Genomic DNA, 21,792 nt, shown 5'->3' on the forward strand with positions numbered 1-21,792 from the left:
AGACATCTGGTCCCGCGGGAATCGGGTTTGTCTTGCTGGGGAGCGCGAGGAGCAAGCGAACACCGGGCGGAGAAGCCGGGCTGAGGGTCGGTCTGCACGGCGGGCGCCGGGGAAGCGCGGCGGGGCCGCAGCCCAGCTCCCGGCGTGCCCGCGGGCTGCCCGGGGCCGGTGCGCGGGCGGGCGGACACACGCGGTCTGCGGCTCCCAGCCTCGGCCGCCGCTGCGGGCACCCGGCCTCAGGGGCGAAGAGCGAGCGGCGCCGGGGGAGCGCGGCCCGGGCTGCGCCGGAGGTCGAGCCGCGGGGCCGGGACCCGCCGCCCGCACCGGCCCCGGTCCCCCGGCTCCCGCGGACTCTTCCACCGCGCCGGCTGTCGGGGGGGTGCGGGGCGGCGCGGGGCGGCGGCGCTCCCTGCGGGCCAGGCCCGGTGGCGCGGCTCAGCGCAGCGCAGCCCCGCCGGGCAGGGCCCGCCGCGGCGGCACCGGGGACGGGCGGCGGCCCCGCCGGGGTGGGCAGCGACCCTCAGCACTCCCGGTACCCCCCCCCCCGCCCCCCCCCCCCCCCGGCGCGGTGCCGTGGTACGGTCGGCGGGAAGGAGCCGGGGCGGCGGGGCGGCGCGCAGCACTGTGCCGGCGGCTCCCGCGGGGCGAGGGCGGGCTGCTCCGCGCCTCGTCCCTCCCCGTCCTCCTTGGCGCCGTCCCGCTCGGTGAGTGCTGCCGCCGCTCCTTCCCGGCCGCTGCCCCGCGGCGGGGTGCCCCCCCCCCCCCCCCCCCATCCGCCCCGGCTGCCCCCCGGGCCGGAGGTGCTGTCCCGGGGGCTGCGCTGGCGGCTGGCTGCCAACGAGTTATTGCCGCCTTTATTTTTTTTCCCTTTACTTTTCTCCTTTCCCTGCGCCTCACTGTTTCTCCTGTGTTTTGCGGGGTTTCGTGGTTTGCTTCCCCCGCTCCCCGTCTCTCCTGTTTAACGGGAGGGAAGCGCGCAGGTGCCGGCACCCGCGGGATGGGGAACTCCGGCGTTTGAACCGGCGGCTCCGGGACGCCCGTGGCGCTGGTCCGGCGTGGGGCTGGGCGGGGCCGTGCCCGCGGACCGCCCGGGGCTGTGCCCGGTTCCTTGGCCCCTGGCAGGAGCGGGCGGTGGGAGCCCCCCGCCCCCACCAGCCGCGGAGCCGTTCCGCACCCCCCGCATCAGCGCGGCGCCCCAGCGCCGCAGGGCAGCTCGGTGGCGTTCTGAGCGCGGTCGGTGCCGGCAGCCGCGGGGTGGCGGGTCCCCTGCGGGGTCGAGGCGATGCGTGGGCTCCCGGTTGCGCCCCGGCCGGGACGCGCGGCTGCCCCTGCCCCCCGCGGCGCGTTCGGCTGCGCCTCTGGCCGGGGGGGGGCTGTAGAGCCGGGGGGGGCTGGGATAGCCGCCTGCATGGAGAGCGGTGCGGGTGCGCAGCTTCGTTTCCCCGCCTGTGATTCAGCGCGTGATTCTGCAGTTCGCTTTGTGGCAGGGGGCAGCCCTGGGCGGGCGGGGGGCGAGGGCAGCGAGATTCTGCAGTTCGCTTTGTGGCAGGGGGCAGCCCTGGGCGGGCGGGGGGCGAGGGCAGCGAGCTGGGCTGGGCTGCGGGCAACCGGGGCTTCCCCGCATCCCAGCGCCGCTCTGCGCCCCGCCGCCTCTGCTGCTCGGGCTCTGGCAAGGACTGAGGTTAGTAGCGTCGCGGGTGACTTTAGCTTACTACTTTCGCGGCCAGGAGAAAAAAAAACCCAAACAACGAAGTAACGCTCTTATTTCATAGGAAGAAGGGATTGTTGGCTTTCCGCTGGAAATGAAAGCCGTGAGGTGATGGATAGCTGGTGCCAGCGCCCGCAGGGCTGCCGCGGGAGCTGGTGTGGACAGCGGCTGCGGGTCCCGCTCCCTGAGCTGGGCGAGCTCTCGGGCCGGTGCTTGCGGTGGACCCTGGTGTCCAGGCTGAGCCTGTCACCTGGCTCTGGGCATCGCTGGCTGTCACTTCAGGTGAGCGGTGGCGTGTGCAGGCAGTGTCGCAGGACCGCGGGGTTATCCCTGCTGGGGGGAGCGTGCCTGCACTCTTCTACAGGTGCTCCCACTCCGGCTCCGCTTCCTCAGCCGAGGAGGGACAAGGTGGCATTTCCACTTGCCCTGTCCTTTGTTCTGATTCGGGCTCTTTGCATTATTTTCATCTGACGTTAAGAGTAGGGAAGGAGTTTGTTTTCTAGGCAAGGCCAGCGGCAGAGCCCCTGGGTGAGCAGCCTGTGCTGACTCGGTGTGCAGGGAAGGGCTGCTCTCTCCTCACCCTCACGGGTGACCGGGGGGGTGGGGAGCCTCTGTCACCAATTAAGCCCAGCACTGTGGCTCTGTAGCATCCTTCATGGGCTGCTTACCCTCAGTGACGATTTGTGACGAGGTTTATCGCTCACATTCCTGGAAGCCTTTTCCTGACTCCTGTTTTTGGTGAGCGGCATTCCCCTTGGCTGTGTGTGATACTTGTCTTCAGGAGGTGTGGATGTTTTACCATGCCGTGCCCGTGAAGGACTGCTGGTATTTTACTTCTCTCAAGTTCATGTTGTAGATGGATTTCAGGGGAATGGCAAAGCAGAACATGGGTTTCTTAAGAACCACTTTCTTTAGAAAAGGCAGATAATAAGCGATGAGTTTTGGAAGGATGTTTTATTTAGGGATTGTAAAGAGAGGATTAAAGCTCTTGACAGAGAACTGTTTATGTGGAATAAGTGATGGGACTTGATCATTCAGAAAAATAAGACTTTAACACGTTCATATCACCAAGAGAGCTTTCAGCTGTTCCTTGTCCCAAATCATTCAATAAAAGCAACAGAACTTACTTTGATTGGAGTTCTTTATTGATGGCTGCGTAAGTAGTTTTCAGACCTAGAAGTAAACTTGCATCTATTCAAAGAAAATGGTTTATGGATATTAAATCCTTGGTATGCTAAAGGTACTGTAGAGTTCTCAAGTATGTTAATTACAGGTATTAGAAATAGCAGTGTCTGTCTTGAAGAGAGCTGCAGCTTTTCCTTCCTTGCCCCCTCCCACGAAGTTGCTGCCTTGCTGGCGCGGTGCTGTGCTCCTGTGCTGGTAGAAGCACAAAGGCATCGCCTGCGGGATTACCGAGGTGGGGAGGGGTTGTGGAGGGGAGAAGAACCAAGGATCAAATTTTTCGGCCCAAGTTTTCATTCCAAAATGGGTTGCTTGTTCTTTTCACAGCTTGTGGTTTGTAAGGGAAAGGTTGAAAACACCCAGAGAGAAAAACATCCTAGGAAAAAAAAATAATCTGAAATAAATGAAACGGAGTGGAACTGCCCGGACTGTCATTGGGGTGGTCATAAACCTACTGAGAAAAGGGAGGGAGGAACCATTCAGATCAATAACAAGGTCTTTTTTTTTTTTATGTAACTGTAGAGCTTTCATTATATAGTTTAAAAAAAATAAATTCTAAATGTGTGCTTTTTATAACTGTGTTGGTAGCCGAGGCTAAATCTGCAGAGTTGGTGCTGATCTGGGTAATCTGAATCAAGCTGAATGGTAAAGAGGCTCTTAAGAGAATCTGAAACCCAGGAGGCATTTTTCAGACCTGAGTTATGTCACTTTTTTTAGAGGTGCCTCAGGCAACTGCATTTTAAGAAGACAAAGCTTTTGTTTTCAAGCTGGCCTAGAAAAATGCCAAGGATGAATCCAAAGTAAAGGCTTTCAGAAGTTGTCATTTGTGATTAAGTTGAATTTGCTGTTGTGCACAAGAATGCGGCTGCCTTCCTTGGTGTGATGTGAACAGTGTCTATTTTTATTTTTACCATGAGTCCTAGTGTACCTGTGTAATTCAAGTGAGTAATAATACATGGTGGTTCTCACCTTAAAGTGTATATTTAATTAGAAGGTCAGATGTCTGCTGGCTCCATCTCCAATATAAAATTAATTGTATGTGCTTTACGGAAGGCAGAACTGAGGTGATGCCAGGGCAGAGATTGACTCTGAACCATGTTCTGCAGAATTAACATCTGCTTATATCTAGTTTTGCATTTAAGATGCTGGAAATGTCAAAGCGAAGGCTTGTAACAATGACCAAAGACTCTTCTTTTACATGTCATAGGAAATCCTCAGCTTGCGTGGAGACGAGTATGCATGCAAATAGTGAATCTAAAGGTTTTTCTTATGACTTCTCTTGTTTCTTGCAGCTTAAAACAATCAGAAATAGTATCCTGTTGTTGCCAGGCTGTAAGCAAACAAGAGGAGCTGCTTCTGTGGTGCCTGAGATGGGGGATAGTGTGCACGACATAAGAAATGATGCTGAAGTGTATACGTGGAAAAGTACGTCGCCTGCTATCTGTGGGTTTGTAAGCTCCCAGTGAGGCCCTTTCTTCTTTAAGAAAGGGGAAATAACGGGGAGTATTGTAATGAGTTCCTTTCCTTAAATAAAATGAGAACAGTTTCTGTCTTAAAATACAACCATCTTCAAGCAGCTTTGGCCTTACTAACAGTGTCTGAAGCGGTGCCGCCAGGGCAGGAGGAGGTATCCCTGGAGTTAGCCTCACCCTGAGAGACAACTGCTTTCTGTAGCTGTGCCTGGCTCTGTTCTGGATATCCAGGGAAAGGCTATAAGGGCAGCGTGAGTCATCTTTTTGACTCTTTAACGCTGTTTAACGCAAACAATCCTGTTTGTTCTGCTTACTGAGGTCTCTTGTGCGTCCAACCTGAGCGGACCTAGAGGTGGATGTACCCCCCTTCAGGGGGGACCTGCTGAGCTGCCGCTGCTGTTGTTGCAGCGGGTGGATCCTGCATCTGGCACTTGGGCACCTAATAATGATATTTTTTTTAAGAGCAAGCCTTGAGAATATGAAACCAAATACCGACATAGAGCAAGATGTGCTGGGGAGCAGTTCCCAAGGCAAGAGGTGGCCTTGCCTGTGCAGGGAAGGTCCCCCAACTGATATAAGGGCTTTTGAGATTTTGCTTCTACCCTGACACTGGAGCTGAATGGCAGGATGCTGAGCTCTGTTTCCGTAGCATTTCTGCACCTGCAGCAGAGTATTTCCTTTACTGAACACTCATTTGTATACTGCCAGTAAAGTTGCATAGCTGTCAATTATTTTTTGGGGTAACAAAATAAGTGAGTTTTTAGAATAGAGAACATAATGCCAGTTTTTTCTTTCCCCCTTTAAGAAAATGAGGTAAATAGCATGAGCACCTCTGGGCTATGTCCGTGTGAAATCAGTGATTCCCAGGTGAAGTCTGCAGCATCATCTGAATGTGGTGTGTGATGGTACTGAACAATAGGCACTGAAAAGTGCTGTAGCTTTATCTGATGCTTTTGTAAGCAGCTTATATTTCGACAAATACAGCCACAGTGGAAATGAATGTGAACTCATCTTCTGATTGATACTACAAGCAGAATAAGAATGGACTGGCTAAATGTATGAGCAAGATCCATCAGTGAGGCAGTGCAGCTCCAGATCCTCCTGTGTCAGGATTAGGTAGCTTCTGCTGGGTCCCACCATCCTTGGAGGGGGAATGTCCTTCCACGTAGGGTGTCTGCCTGCTAGTGAGAATACCTAAACATGGAAATAGGGCTGACAGTTTCTGCCAGAGAAAGTATTGTGGAAATGGTGGCAATGGACGCTTGTTCTGGAAGCTGGGAGTAGATCAATGCTATTACTAATTTTAATGTATGAATTCCTGTGTTCAGGACTAGGCTGGCGAAGGACACAGGATGGACGGAGGAGGTGGTTGCAGAGCTTCCTTTCCCACGTGGGCTCTTGATGTCTTTATTAGTTGAAATCTCATGCCTTTCTTCTGCCTTTAGCAGTTTTTTTTTTTTGAAAACAGTCTTGGGAGAGTTTGTGAGAAAAATCCTTCTAAAAGAAGGACATGGGGACCACTGGTTCTGTGTAGCACAGGGAGAAGGTACCTCTGCTTGGAGGTGGGAGGCTTGTTTGAACCGAATGTGTAGATGAAGCTTGCTGTCTTGAAGAAACAAGAACAATCTGGTGCTCCAATGAAGAGGTTTGGACCTTGACAACATGGGGCTGCATGGAAGCAACGGCTGCTGTGGATATCGTGTGACAGTCAACTGGCAGGCAGTGCTGCTGGCGTTCATGTCACCTTTTGCCTGGCCTTTGCTCTCAGTCGCATCTTGGATTTGCCAGGACTTCAAGGTGACTCTCCTGGTCTGAGATATGGCCCCTGTGTAGAAGATGGTGCTCAAACGTTTTTGGTTGGGGTTTTTTTTGATAGATTTGAGAAGCTCTGTGGTCACTGTGGGACATGATGTTGCAGAGCTGATGGTGCTGTGTGGCCTGACTGAGCGTGTTCCTGCTGGGAGGGCAGTGTTGTGATGATTTGGTGGTTTGACAGCTCCTGGTGTCTGTCCCTGGAGCTGTATCTGCTTGTAAAACAGGTATTGCCTGTGACTGTTGATTCTGCAGCAATGTGCAATGCTTAGAGCTCTACCAGCCCCCAAAACTCTTCTGGGAGTTGGTAAGAACTGTAAGCGCTGCAAAAATCCTCTTAAGCTCCTCTAGTAACTCAGGCTTAATTTTTTTAAGTTTAGAGTACAGCTCTTTTTTGTGCTCCTGCGTTTCAACAGGCCAGTAAAACTTTGCCTTGCATGTGTACTGCCCACATCTGTGATGGATTTGAGAGGTCCCGTACATTCTCACCCAGGCTGGTACCCAAGCCCGGGGCAGACCTCCTCGCATCGCTGCAGGCAGTGCATCCGTGCAGACACAGGCATGGGTTGCTGTAGATCATGTCCCGGGGATGGGGACCTAGACCATGGAACTAGCTTTGAAATTTCAGTGTTTATAAAACTGTTGAAAAATCCTTGGTACAGCTAATCTCAGGCAGCCAGTGTTGGTTCTTTACCTCCACTAGCATCCTGGCACTCAGAGCACAGGTGATGGTGGAGAGAAACATGTCTTGGTAAATTCCACTGGAAGGATGCCCTGTGAAGCTAATGGTGTTGAACAGCTTCACGAGCACATGGGGAATGACTGCTGCCACTGATACACATCAAAGGTGGGCTTTGTGGGTTTTTTCCTCTTAATTAGGAGTGGAGTGCTTTCCTGCAGATGGGCTCCCCAGCCATTTGATCGCAGTATAAACAGCATTTTCAGGGAGGGCATGTTAATAAGACAGAGTTTGCTAATACCTCCTGTGAGCAGAACCACACCTCATGGCAGGAGAGAGGCAGGAAGGGCTTAGATGATTTTAATTAAAGTTGTTGTGAGGAAGAAATTAAATTTGGTCTCTTGCCCTGCTCGTATTACAAGGGGAGAGAGCTCAGCATCTCTGAACTGAGCTATTAGCTGCCTTCTGTTTGCCTAGGAAAAAAAGTAATTTCTTTGTCAGCTTTTACCCTGGCTCCTGGGCCCTGATTGCTTGTTTATCTTCAGCAGCTCCCCAAATCACTTTGAAGATGGGCTTAAACATTGATCATTTCTTACAGTCCTTCATCTTTGTTCTGCCAGCAGATATTACAAAAGGTATTTTAAGTTATCTCTTCTGCAAGTGAATGGGCTGTGTGTATGTGGTCCAGGAGAATAAAGCTCTTTCAGCTCAAGTATAAATCAGCTGATGTCTCAGCTCCCATGTTTGCTCCTAGTTCTTCTGAACTCGCTGCCCAGCCCAGCCTAGCCTGGAAAGCAGCAAGGATCCCAGGAGAGAAAAAATGCCAGTGCTACTTAATTTTGAGGCAAAAGCTACCAGTGTTCTGTTGGGTGAGCAAGATCCTGTTGAAACATGACTTGCTCTTATTACAACGGTGGGATCTCTTCTTTTCTTGCTGCACCCTGAAGAAGGGATGGGAAGGCCCTGCAGGGTGATGCTGTGCAGCTGGTGGGATGCAGCAGTGAGATGATGCCTGGCACTGGTAGCTGCTGGCAGGGTAGTATGGGGAAGAAACTTTGGATCTCTTCCTTTCCCGTTTGAGCACTGAGACCTGTCAGGGCTGGGAAAAAATATCCCACAACAGCAAAACATTTATTCCGTATAAAACGGGCAGGAGAGAGTAGAGGTCACTAGTTCAGTGTGGAAAAGCCCAGGAGCTACAGTTGAACAGGAAGCAAGATTTGCTAAACCATTTAGTAGCATGTTTCTGATGGCTACTTTATGTATGCAGATACTTTGAGGTTTTTTGTTAGCACTGGCACGGTAACAGCTTATACCCGCCTCTTTCCTGGTGTTAGCCTGCAAGGGAGTGCACCACTGCCTTTAGAGGCATGATAACCTTGTTCCTGTGCGTGTTCCAAAACGATGGTGAGAGGAGCTGCGGGGGGGCGGGGGGGGGGGGAGGGGCTCAGGCTGTGGAGGGGTTTGCCCAGCAGCAGGGTGCTGAGCAAACAGGTGGCCCAGCAGCCTGAGCCGCGGGGGAAGAGGCGATGCGCGTACTTGGGCTGTGTTCGTTCCTTTTATTATCGTTTCCTTCTGCAGTTCAATTTGCAGATGCTGTATCACCATCCTATTTTGTGTGCTTCTAGCTGATGATGTATGCCTGTTCAAATACTGATTTGCAAGAGGAGGAAAAACACAGTGCTTGTGACCTCAGAATTAATAAATTTTTAGCCATATATGTAGCATAAACATCTATATTTTATAGTGGGTTGGGAGGTATTGGTGCATGGATTCCAGCTTGGCAGGTCATAGGCTTTTACCCGTTAAGCCGTGTGAGTGATTTATGGCTAGCCCCAAGTCTTCACAGCTGGGTTGCCAAGCTGTAGCATGTGTGGGGAGTAAATAGTGTGTGTTTACACAAAGCCTTTTCTCTGGAAGTCCCACAGAGGAGGATGAACTCTGTGCTTCAACAGGCTGCTCAGGCTGAAAAGTTGCCGTGTCTTGGGGCAGAGCACAGTTAGACAATACAGCCCAGCAATGTCTATATTATATAGAAACTTTTTTCTTTCTTCTCTTGGCTGTAACAGAAGGGGAGCGTTACCAAGCATCTCCTCAACTTGCAATGACGTGACAGTGATTTGAGTGAGAAGACTTCGTGCAACAATGGAAAACGGCCTTTAGAACCCACTGCGTTACGCTTTGAGAAAAGAAAGTGCTTTTGGAAGCTGGTGCCCTCTGCCACACTGGACTCTGCTGTCCTTGTCTCTAAGAAACAGGCTGATGCTGACGAGGTGCACGTGATTATAGAGACCTGGGGACTTCTCCTAGTGACTGGCTTTAAAATTTTCAGCTAAGACTGGGCAGTATGTTTGGAATTATTTTCTTACTCTGAAGTTTGTCAACTTTTTATTTCACTTTCAGCTCCTCAAGTCATGAGCAAGGGGAGTTTCTAGCAAGTAGGCTGAAGACTAGCTGATAAAATAATGTAAACCAATTAATTTGCTTTATTCTTGTTGATTCCTTGAATTCTGTTTGTTTGAAGTTTTCTAGTAAGAATAAAAGAGAGTAGGAAGTATTGAGAAGGCTTCCCACCTTCTAGAATTGCCACCATCCTGGTTCTTGTTCCTTGCCTGGAAAAAAAACCCCAGGCAATCTTTGACATCTTTCCTTACAGTAAGGTAGTATCTGAAGCTCTGTGCATATACCTAGTGAGAAGCAGTCGTGGCTCTGGCGTTTATGCTCTAAATATATAAAAGGTAGGAGGGCATGTGACTTGGCCTGACCTTGGGTGGTAGCAGAGCTGGGAAGGAAGCCAGGTCTCTTTGCTCCCAGTTCACACTCTTCAAAGTTACTTACACTGCTCTGTTGTCTCTCCTCCCCCAAAACCTGCCTGCAAAATCCTCACTCGCAGCTGAAGGAGTCGACAGGGTCTTGCGTGCCTGAGCCAAGCCTGCTGCCTCTCCCTGTGATCCCCATTCCTAGGGGCTTTACCCTGTCACAGCTGATTTCCTCGCAGAGGGGACCAGGCTTTGGGAAATACATGCCGTGCGGTGTTTAGCTCGGTGCAGGAGCATAGCAGTCATTTTTGCAAGGCTTAATGTTGGCTTGCAAGGAGGTAAACCGCTGCTAGGCTCCTTCCTTGCTGGGAGCCTGGCAGATCTGGCTGGAGTGCCTCAATTTTGTTTCATATTGCTGCATCTACTTATTTTACCACTCTTTTGTCTCAAGAGTAAACTCTGGGATCTCCTGTGACAACAGACACCTAATGATCTGTTGAAAAGTGTATGTAAAAAAAAGCGGACGTGGTGATACAGAGTTCCAGTCTGAAGCCTGGTGCAACACACTGGTGTACAGCTGGCTTTTGTTCCTGCACACTTCCAGGCAAAGCAGGTGGTGTTTAATTTTTTTGCATTAAAAAAAAATAATCTATGGAGTGCTATGTGAGGCTACTCACATCTGTGCACTCTATGTAGGTCAGATGTGTGTTCACTTCTTTATGAAGACTAAACTTGACAGCCTTTCCTTTTGGCAGCCAGGGAGGGAGAATCACAAAATTCGCATGCCAGCTCTGTAAGGAATGTCCTTAAGGGAAGATCCCAAAGGGGATGCGTGTGCAGGTGAAGTATGTTAGTGTTACCATGTGCTTCAGGTTTGTGACAATGAGCTTTATAGATGAAAGATTTATCTAAGCTGTGTATCCAGCGTTGATGGAGCGTCATATCAGATTAGCCTTACAGCTCACAATACTAAATGCTTCTATGCCGTGCTTCCAGCAGATGCCTTTTGCTTTGCTCTGACTAAAAAGCCTGTCTCCTGATCTCTGAAGCCTGTGTTTCATTGCTGTATTGCTTAAAATGCAGCTCACTTGCTCTCCTCCTTCCCCCCAGCCAACCCTGTTCTGACTCTGGCTGTGGTGAAGGATAAAGTGAGTTGGAAGCAGACAGCCTGTCTTGCCCGGAAGCATGTTAGGAATCGGGTCTAGCACCCTTTCAAACGGCTGAGAGTCTCCCTTTGCTGTATGAACACAGCCTCAGATCCAGAAGTGTTTGGTTGTGTGGAAGATTCACTGCAAGGGTCAAAGTGGTAGGGACCAAGGATATGGCCCCTACTAATGTAGCTACTGGAGCACGGTCCTCTGATCTCCTCCTCCAGTCCATGGAGTAGGGGACCTAAACCCATCTGGCTGGTTTCTACAGGTTGGAGTTTGTTTTCAGTCCTGAAGCTGTGTGATGATGTAGGAACTTTGCTTCTCACAGAAGGAAGCTGCCAGCTTTGTGGAAGAAAAACTTGAAAATGTGACACCATGGGCCCCTAAGCATCCAGTAAAAATGGATAGAAGTGTATTTTAAAGCTGCAGAGGGAACTTAGTCTGCTACCCAAATTATTTTTCCTCAGCTGAGATGACCTTGCAAGTGACCACGATTGAAATGGTGGCAGAGGAGGACTGGAGTAGATGCAGATGGATATATGGATGTCCTTATGCCACCCAGTGCAGCGTGGAAGATATTTCTAGTGTTAAAGCTGATCTGCCTGCTCTGCAAGTCTATCAAGAAATGTTTGAAATAAAAGAAGGGCTGCACCTGTCACCTCCTCCTCCAGCAAACCACTAGGATCTGCAAGCAAATGGTTATCTGTAGCTCTTCCTTTTGGCAAATGAATGATCATCTACAAGCACCGCCAGCCTCCTGGGAGACTTAAAATGGGATGTGAAGTTCTGTACTCTCAGGCAGCTGGATGAGTAGCTAGTACTTCGTGACCTTGTGGCAGGGTCACCTGGACAGTAGAGAGCAGTAGGTGGTCCACCCAAAGCTGCGTTGTCTGTGATGGATACATGGATTTAGGAGCGTTGATCTTGGAAACTGGGTGGGGGTTGTAGAAGGCCTCCCGTGTGGGGGAGTGGACTCTACTTTTCATGGGAATTGCTCAGAGCTGCTCAGAAAAGAGCAGTATTGGAGCACTTGAAGGGAAGTTGGAGTAAAGCTTTTGTCTGTCCTATTCTGCAAGATTTCTAGCTGGAATCCTGGTTCTGGGTGTGTAAATAGATGAAGTGAGTGTGTGAGGACATCTTGGAACAGACGTCTCCCTGGAGAGACCACCTTGGTAATAGCTCCGTTGCTGTGCTCAGCGGGAAACCAAGGGACGAGATGTTTCTGATGACTGCTCTTCTTCTTAACGAAGATGAACAGCACATTGTTCGGGAAGCTCCTGAGTGCAACCAATCTCTTACATCCCTGCTGACCAACTGAAACCAAGAGGAAACTAATGAAATCCCCATTGTCACAACATACATTGTTGACCTTTTAAAAGGAGAATGTGCTGGTGAGTCAGGAGACCCACTGGGAAATCTGTTCAGCTTGTTTTGGGCAGAAGGTGAGCTCAGATGCGGCGGTGACTGTGGTGGTTTAAATGCAGAGATTAGAGCTGTGTATGAATCTACCGTGCTGTTGTCGCTGGTTTATGCATGAGCACAGAAGTGGAGTCCCTGGAGCTGTCAGGTGTCTCTCGGCTATTCCGGTTATGAAACAAACAGAAGCTGAAGTGTTTGGCAGTTTTGTTCTGACATGATTTTAAAACCAGGGTGTGAACTCCTTATTTTCAGAGGATAAAAGAGGGAGGGAGGAAGAATGCTGTTTCTTGCCCTCCACTCACGTAAGTGAAATGACTGTTTTGGTCAAAAAAAGTGATGTTGAGCATTTTTGTGGCAGTAAGTTGTTCTGAGAAAGGTTTGGATGAAGTTTTTGCTTTGAGGGGAGTGAGCCCAGCTGAGCCTTGCAGCAGCTTGGCAAAGCCTTTATTACTTTTGTGTAGAGTTAGATGGGAGAGGATGGGATAAGGCTGGGCTCAGACGCTGCTGAGAGCCTCACAGTTTGGAGGAGAAAAGGATTTTGGTAGGCTCATGCATTCATTAGGACCTCTAGACATGGATAAGTGACTGTTGCTTTACCTAGCTTGTAAAGAATTGACTCGCCTCTCAAATGTTGGGGCTGTTTTCTCTTAGCAAAGTCCTTTGCCTTGAAGGTCCCACTTGCCAAATGTGCTAAAGCTCCGGTGTGGGGAGCACAGCCTCTGGTCTGCAGGCACTTTCAACGCATCTGTCCCTTACTGTGGTTGTGGCTGCTGCTTTGGCACCGCTCTGGATCCAGCAGAGTGAGTGAGGCTCAGCCCCGTGCTGTCACCAGTTCTGTGGTGATGCATGCAAGCTGTGGGTGCCCTTGGGGTGGTGGGCACGGTTGTGCCTAGAGGAGCCCAGTAACCAGAGAGCCTCTCCCAGCTCAGAGACTGGGCATGGCTGGTCTAGGCAGCCGGTCCTGCAGTGACAGGAAAGCTGTGTTTGTGTGGCACACGTGGAGGCAAATGGCCCTGCATCCAGTGTACTTGCAGTTACTGGGTGGGGTGGCCTCCAGAACGAGGGTGCTTTTCAAGCAGCCCATTCGTTCTCTCCATCCTTATAACTAGAAGGAAGTAAGTCCTGCACTTGAGATGTTGTCATATTTGGTTTTCAGGGAAATTATTGCATCTCAGGTAGAGCAACAAGGGCTGTGGAGGTCCTAGGACTGTCAGAAGTCTACCACACTGTTCCTGATCCCACCAGCCATGCTATGCATCTCCAGCCCTTCATTGTGAGAGGAATCTATTAACCTTTTGCAGCTATTTTCTGTCCAGCTGCTCCCTGTCCAAAGTAGCCAAGGCAGTGCAAGGCTGTGTAGGAATGGGGGTGAGGCTGCCCCTGCCCTCGGGGTCTCTTTGGGACTGGGCTCCGCACCCTGCCTAGCTACAGAGCCTTTGCATGGGCAGCCTCTCCATTGGAGCTCCATGTGTCCCTGTGGCTGATCCAGGAGCAAACCATCACGGTCAGAGTTCAGGAGGCGTTTTGTGGCTCCCACACTTCACTGAGGTTGTCCCCACTAGCGGGTAGCATTAAAAGGAAGTAAAGGTTGCAGTGTGGTGCTGGGCTGGGGGAGTCCTGGCTGCCAGCATTGTCCTGCTGCCAGCCCTTCTGCTGGTGCACAAAGAAGTGACAAGGGCTTACTTTGATTTGCCTCTGTGCACACACAGATTATTTTGATCTTAAATCATATGGGAATGCCACAAGAGCTGGGAATCCTGCATCCCCTGCTTGCTGCAGTTTATTAAAATAACATATTCATAAACAAGAACTCTTCAAAGCAGTGTGCTCCAGAAGCTGCAGCGCTGGTTCATGTATAAAACATGACCCTGCGAAAACCAGCCAGTTCCTCTGTGGGCAACTTGTAGCCCTGGCCATCCTGGAGATAATGTTCAGAACAAGGTGTCTCCTGCCCATGTAGCTGCAAGCGACTGGGGTGACCTCTGTGTCCCAAGTTTGTGGGGAGATGAGCTTTGTTACCTGGATTTGAATGGAGAGGCTGATCCCAGCTGGGTGACAGGTTGGTGACTCCCAGGGCCGATGCACCGAGCCCTGCAGGCAGGCGCTTCTGCAGGCTTAGCACCCCGCAGCTTGGCAGGGTGCGCGCACGTGCTGCTGCGAGAGCGTTGTTTGTTGTTGTAATGCTGCCTGGTCTCTGCTCAGAGGGACCCATCCTGCGTGATGTTGCACCAGCAGTGGCAATGGCACTTCCCAAGCCTTTAGTTTGCAGGATTACTTAATTGCTTGTTGTGAATGCACTGGAAGTGTGTGAGCCTCTCCGAACCAAAGCTATCGAAGCCTTTGGAAAGTCTCACTGTTCTTGGATGTGATTCTAGCTGTGTATGGAAAATTCGAGGATAGCCTGCCAAGCCAGTGCACGTTGGCCTGAAGTCTGTAACCAGATGTTGTAAGCCTCTCTGCAGCATCCATGAAAAAGGCAGGACAAACTGTACCAATGGGGTCTGAAATGTGCTGTGTTTTCCAGGTGCTTCCTCTTCTCTTTGGTATCTTGGATGTTCTCCATAGTAAAGAGGGGCTACCCTTAGCGCCAGCAGCTTTCTGATGAGCAGAATCTCTGGAATGTGAAATTCAAGAATTAAATCCCTCTACATCCACATTAGCAGATGCTTCTGCTGTCCGTCCAGGCCAGCTCTGGTCAAAGCCGTGTCGCTTCTGCTCTTGCTAATGTGTAATGCTGAAAATTCTGAGCTATTTTTGCAACTACAATTAATCAAGGAAGAATACCTGATTATTTTTTAATCCAGTATTCCCCCACATCTTTAGGGAGGAGAAGGTTTAGTGAAACTTCATTTCCCTGGGTGTCTTTGTCCTGTGGTTGATAATGATTTTTAAACTGCCCATCATGTGGCGAGTTGGGTAGTTGTAGTTTTTTGCAGTTGTCAGAGTGTCAATTCTAATGAAAGTCTCCACAGACATGCTGTACCTAAATGATTTAAGCCTTTAGGCTAAGCAGGCTGCTGATAGTGTTTTCAGATGAGTCAGAAGGATGTGTGTGTGGGTTTTCTGTTATATTTTTGTTTGGTTGGAATGTCTTCATCAAAATTGGTTGTTGAAGCTTTTTTTTTTTTCCTTTTTGAAGGCTAATCTGCTGCCTGTCAGCTCACCACAGAGCTGTTTGGAATTCAGCATCTTACACAGCAGCTACATTGGGGAAAAAGAAAGTGCCTGTGTAATAACAATAATTGAAAATTAATAGTAGATTAAATTAATACATAATTAGAAAACACTAATGCTCCCTGTGAACAAAGGCTGATTCCTGTAGGAGCCTTATGAATTGAAGAGGAAATGTATATGACTCTTTCCCTGGGCCCTGTCTATTCCAGCCTGCAGATCATTAAAACAATTATAATTTCACAGAGGTTTGATCTGGAATTGATTTCTTTGTGATAATTCAATTTAGAGGCTTGCCTCCTCCAGGGTAGAAAATGACAGAAGATGAAGTGTATAAATCCTTCGCGCTGTCTGCCAGCACGTGCGCAGGCTGGCGCCCGGCCAGCGAGGGCTTGCTCTGGAGAGTGTGGGCTTCCTCGGCGGGCCCGGCTGGGGAGCTGGGCCCCTTGGTGCTGAGCTCGGGAGGGGCTGGTGTCGGCTCGTGTCCGGATGGGTTGCGGCGGGGGGCGGCTGTGCTGGGGTCAGCTCCCTTTGGCCTTGCTGGGGAGTTATCGGGGTAGTCTCTGGCCGTCCGCTCCACAGCGCGTGGTGGGATGCTGGAAGGTGGTTCATCAGGCTGGTCTATCGCTGAGCAAAACTTGGTGTCTCCCAGCCTGCTGGCTGCTTTGGGCATCACCTTGTCTGTGGGTGCTAAAGCAGGATGGCTTGCCCCGGTGATGCCGGCTTAGCTCTACTCATGCACAAGGTGGATCTTCAGCTCCTCCAGAGCTGGACCACTGATTCAGCCTGGCTTCCCCTTGCCCTTCAAGGTGCTTCTTCACTGTGTTTAGCAGAAATTCCCTGCTGGCTGCCTCCAGCTGGTGCCTGGGTGGGACAGGCATGCCCTGCTGCCCTTCCCGGGAGGTCCACTACCTGCCCTGCCTCCTTGCTGGAGGCTCAGTGCCCAAAGCCCCTTTAGGTGTGCTTGGAGGGACTGCTGGTCTCCTGCTTCCACGTGGCTCGTCACAGGACTGCTAAGGTGGAAGTGCCTGGTATTTTCAGGCACAAGAGGAGGGAGTTCTGTCGGTGACAGTCTGCTGCAGCCCTGGCAGACTGTCCCAAGCAGCTCAGTGCCAGAGATGTGCACGACGGAACAAGAGAAGCCATGCCGGGAATTAGTGTTACACAGACCATGCTGGAGTGCCAAGTGGTGACGCACTGGTGGCTGTGCCACTCAGAGCATGCTCCCACGGTGGGGTGTGCCTGCCATATGCACTGGTGCACATATAGTCTGATCGGGTAGCTAGTGCGTGTATCTTATGCCTTAATCCTCTGCTGGACTTGGACCTTGACCATCTTTAGATCATCTGCTCTTGCCGTAAAACAGGCATGTGTAGGGTGCCTCTTTCCAGATGTGCAAAGCCATCAGCCCCGTGGCTTGGCGGAGGCTGTGGCAGAGGGGGCTGCCCAGTCTGCCGTCCCGCGTGCCCTGGAGCAGCCGTGCTGTCCTGCTGCTGCACCCCAAGCAGAGCAACCTGCTTGCTGCTCCCAGTAGTCACGGGCTTGCAAAGGCTTTTTTTTAATGGTAGCCAGACCTGAGTGTTGTGATAAAATGAGTAGGGAGAGATGAGGAGGAAGAGAGGAAAGAAAATAAAGCAGAGGACAGCAAAATACACCGAGGCACAGTGAATCCAATCTAGCAGGGAAAATTGGGACCTCATGAAAAATAATGATAAAGTTTGCTAAGCAACTGCTGTGCTACATGCCTCCCCTCCCAATTAGACTGCATTAGCGGCTTGTGGGAAGTAACGCAGCCAGCTGAAACTAGTACAGGCAGAAAGAAAAATCCCCTTGTTAATTTGCTTTCTTCTTGGCCCAACACAACATTTAATTTTTTTTGCAGCTTTGTGCACAAACACCCTCCATTTCCCTGATCTCTGAGGCTGTGTGTTTGGGAATCCCGGTGGAACAGTAATTCGGGCTGGGGTTTTGTTCCTGTATATCATATTGTATTTGTTAAAGTTGTGACTTCAGTCACTGTTCCATTTAAGGGTGCTTTGTTTTTGTTTTAAAAAAAAAAAGGAACCTGTGCAGAAGTAGGGAAAGAAATTAAGAGACTTCTAGCTTTAATTGCATTTGTTAGGCTTGGTGGTGATCCTAAAAGGAATGTCAGGGGAAGATGAATAAAAAAATCCATGATTTCAATCACAGGTAGGCAGGAGGGGTTCATGGTCAGTTTAAGTAACGCTTCTTCACCATGGCGAGCACTTATTCAATTAGTGCATTTATTTTGATCTTACCTCTGCATTTAGTGAGGGGGGAAAAGCAGTCGCAGCCCTGCAGGCGCTGTACCTTCCAGCTCTCTGCCAGGGCAGCACAGAGGTGATATCCCGGTTAGGTCCCACGTGGTGGGTGCTGTTGATGTAGGGAGCTGGGGGGTGCCCCGCTCTGCTGGGTGCTCCCCCAGTGCGATTCCCAGGAGTGAAGAAGATGCTTCCAGTCTTGGGGTGGTGTGGGAAGCCCTGAGAGAGGATTTCAAGCACCCAAGCCCTGTGATTAGGGGATGTTGCTGCTCCCAGGTAGCAGGTGAATGTGGAGAGGTGACGTGGCGGCCCGTGGGCCCCCCTTGTGTGGGACCTTGCTGGGGTCCAGCAGCAGGGCTGGGGGCTGCCTCTCCATGAGTCAGAAGTGCAGTGCCCCACTCGCAAAGAAACCAAACCAGCTGGAGCTGCAGCAAGGGATTCGAAGGCTGAATGCCCTCTGGTGTAGAGGTGGACTTTTTTCTTCATCTCTTCTGGATCCCTTTGAAGGAGTCTCCTTCCCCTGCACGCCACGGGCTGTAGTGCAGAGCAGCGTGCTGCCCTGTGGGGTCTGACGGGCAGCACCCCACTGCTGGCTGGCTGCAGGTTCGAGTTCAGCTGTAAGAGTAAGTAACACTTCAGTATCTGACACTTTGACAAGAACATCTGTCATACTGAATGTTGTAGTCACAGAATAAAACCAAGTTTGGAGAATTTGATGTTTTCCGCTTCCGTATTGGGTGTTGCAGTACCATTCTGGAACATGTTGCTGGGAATGTCAATAAAATAACACCTAAACATGGGCTTATTTTGATGTCTTGAAATAATGGTTCAGAAAAAGCAAACCTTTTTTGCTTTCACATAGCTCACTGGAAAATAATGTGTTTGTACATTTTTCTTTCAGGAAAATGGAAACGGTTTTATTGAAGAGTCTGTCATTTTTGTAAAAACCCCAGTTGTTGGGGGTTGCTGCACACCTGGGTGGGGTTTCTTGGTCCCTCTCCGACCTGTGTCGTTCAGCTGCATTTGTGACTTGTTTGGCAGAACCTGCATCATCCCTGGCTTTGCTCTGTCTGCTCTCTCCCAGGAAACCGCTTTCCTGTTCCCGCAGTTTCTTCCTCAACTACTAATCTTTTCTCACTTCTGGGATAAGCTTACTCTTTTAAGAGCTTCCTGCTTTTAAAGAGAAGAGGTTAACATGATACAGCTAACATCTGTACCTTACATGCCTAAATATTTTGATTGTTCCTGGTGACTCATATTGGAGTTGTTGGGATCTGAATGCGTGGTGTGAGGTCGTCTGCTCGCGCTGTAGATGTTACTGCTGCTGAGCAGTTGCCCCTTGATAATGAAAAACTATTTCAGCTTTGGCATTTTTGCACACTTTTTGCCGTAGCCTTCCCTGTTTCTCTTCCTTCTGTTCTTCCAGTGAAAATGGGCAGAGTAGGACCATTTCTTTCTGCAGGTGAAGTTTGTGTCCAGAAAAGGAATTTTGCTCAAATCCCAATTATGCTGTCGGTTTTAACCTGTCTGGGCAGCGGCAGCTTCGTGGCTGCCCTTGCTAGGGTTGGGCTCTCAGCATGTAAAGGACATCATTAAACTCAGGTTGTGTCCTGACCCATTATACTGGAGTGGGCAGGACAGAAAGGAGTGGTGAGGGTCTGTATGCTTTTCCATCAACCAGCAGTGGAGAGCCAGAGGCTGTTCCTGGCTGGAGGATCTCCTGACTCCTGAGCTGTAAACGCAAGGCTGGTCTCTCCTCTTCAGCTGTCTATAGCTGTGCATGTTGTCACCCACAGAAAGGATGAAAATACATCCTGAAGGGTCACGGAGGCACACCTGGAAAAGCTGCTCCAAGATAGATTATTTTTTTTACCCAGTGCCGCGATGAACTTGTATGATAACACGCTCCAACATTTTAGAAGAATGTTGCTTAAAGCATCTGGGTCAAATTGAGCTAATTAGATCTAACCTTACTAATTCAATACCTCAATTAATAGGCCGTGCTCTGAAGAAACCTGTGGGAGGACTGTGCTTTTCTGTTCTCTGGTGTAGGGCGCAGCCCAGCATTTGACTGTGGAAAAGCAGCCAGACGTTTGGCAAGGACTTTGGGACCAAAATGAGTGATGGCCTTTATACATATAGCTGCCTGGGGCTGCAAAGTAACTACATCAAACATGCTGTTGCATGGAAGGGAAAGTAGTGGTGGCTGTTTGCTCAGAGGCTTGGATCTTGGCGCTCTCATCAGCTGTTAAGACTGGACCCTCCCCAAACTGGAAATGGGATAAGCACAGAACTGCCCCAAATACTGTCTTAAGCTATTCCAGATTTTTCAGCCTATAAAGTTGCTGGGAAAAGAAACAGTCATTGTGCAGCAGAATGGTTCTGAGACTGCGGAGGGGCTCTTGTTTACGAGAACCAGTGTTCCTAAGTGGGAGCCCCCAGAGCGCTCTTGGAAACGCAGGTGCGCGGGTGCAGCCCCTTGCTTTGGGGCACCACCGTGTGCCTTGAATACCGCAGCTGAATCCCAGTCGAGCTGTGTGTGTGCAGATCCTTTCCAGTGCCGCCTCAAGCCCTGCAAGCCACGTGCCCTCAGACCCTTTCCCCTGGCACCCCTTGTGTGCGCCCCGCTGCGCCGACCAGCGGGTAAGCTGGTGGGAATATGCCCTTTGCTGTTGTGTTCACAAGCTTTGCTTCCCGCTCTGTGTGTGCTGGGGGGTGCTGAATCAAAATGAGATATCGTGCTGCTGGGGGCAAGGTTTGAATTTCATTCCTGCGCCATTTAGTAAAACTAGAGGGCAGCGTGTTTATGGAGAGATCCCCAGGTGAATGCCCTGCACCCAGCTTCTCGGGGGAGCAGAAGTTCCTGGCTTTACTGACATGCTTGCCTTGCTTTGACCCCTTGGTAAGGCACAGCATGGTTATGTTAAGTGATCTGAAGAAAATTGTTTAAAGACAAGGAGAATTGAAAGTTTGTAGGTTTAGGGGCTGGATCTGCCTCTGGCTGGGTGTGAGGCAGCTGAGCTTACAGAGCTTGGGGTGGGTTAAGAGCAGCAGCTTGAGGACCTCACAGGGATGCTCAGGTCTCTGCTTGTCACAAGCACTGGGTTGGGAGAGGAGGAGGTAGAGCCTGTAGATCTCAGCTGCTGCCTGCCCTCTGATAAGGGGAAGGGAAAGTCTCGATCGCCTCCCTTCTGTGTGCAGATCTGTCCCCTTGGACCAGTCTGGATCACTTGGACAAAACTCAGTCACAATTCACTGTGACCTTGGGAAGTGGTTGCTTTAGAGGGTTGTTTATAAAAGCAGCAGCCTCTTGGGGTGCCGGACGTGCTCTGCCTCTGCAGGGCGGGGAGCGGAGATGGCTGCGGCGAGGGAGCACTTGCGTCTGCTCTGCCTTTTCTGCATGCTCTTCTCCGTTGCCTCTGCCTGCCAGCTTTTCTGCCCCCCAGAAACCTGCTTCTTGAGCACTCTTCTTGCTTTATGATGGGCACTTTTATGTTTGCAGCCAGGGAGGTGGCTTTGCTAGTCACAGGGATCTCTGACTTAAAACGTGGGTACGAATGTACCCATGGCTCAGCAAGTTGTTGCCCCATTACCTGGCAGGGATCGGTCTGAGCCCCTCAGAAGCCTTTTTCTGGTGTCACAGAGGACTTGCAGGCTCCTGGTGTAAGGGAATTGCTCATCTGCGCAACTCTATTTCTGGCATGGTGGAAAAATACACGTTGGAGACTGCTGAGCTAATAGACTGGAGTGACAATGATACAGATATGTCTGGCATCTCTGCAGCACTTCTGCATCACTGATGAGACAGGCAGAAGATCACAGGAAGGTTTGAACTAGACTGGCACAAAAATCCTCAGGAAGCATGCTGCTCTGCTGCAGATATTAAGGAGACGTTACAGCCACAGTTTGGGTGAAAAGAAAGCTTCATGTTGGATGATCTTTAGGATCCAGGGCGAATTTAGCTACATCTTATTGTAAAGAGGTAAGGTGGACAGCATCTTTCCTATGAATGGGAAGAAATAGGGAAAATTTTCAGGTGTCATCAAGCTGTTAGGGTTGCTGTGGATCTCCCTGGGTTGCAGAGGAGGCATGGTACAGCAGCCAGAGAATGCATCGAGTATTTTATCTGATTTTTTTTTCTGCTTCTGTGAGCCCTG

General features: G+C 50.5%; 1 protein-coding gene across 2 annotated transcripts in view; it reads left to right on the plus strand.

The window, feature by feature from the left end:
* The first annotated feature begins 594 nt into the window (after positions 1 to 594).
* RALY (RALY heterogeneous nuclear ribonucleoprotein) overlaps positions 595 to 21,792 on the plus strand; it is a 125,193-nt gene continuing 103,995 nt past the window's right edge. The window contains exon 1 of one of the 2 annotated variants that reach the window (XM_037403004.1): positions 595 to 704. The gene's annotated coding sequence lies outside the window, so the exon portion shown is untranslated. Of the gene's footprint in view, positions 705 to 1,587; positions 1,682 to 21,792 lie in introns of those variants that run through there. The other variant, XM_037403005.1, reaches the window with a different exon arrangement.

The sequence above is a fragment of the Falco rusticolus genome, chromosome 10, assembly GCF_015220075.1.
Source record: "Falco rusticolus isolate bFalRus1 chromosome 10, bFalRus1.pri, whole genome shotgun sequence".
NCBI lineage: Eukaryota > Metazoa > Chordata > Aves > Falconiformes > Falconidae > Falco > Falco rusticolus.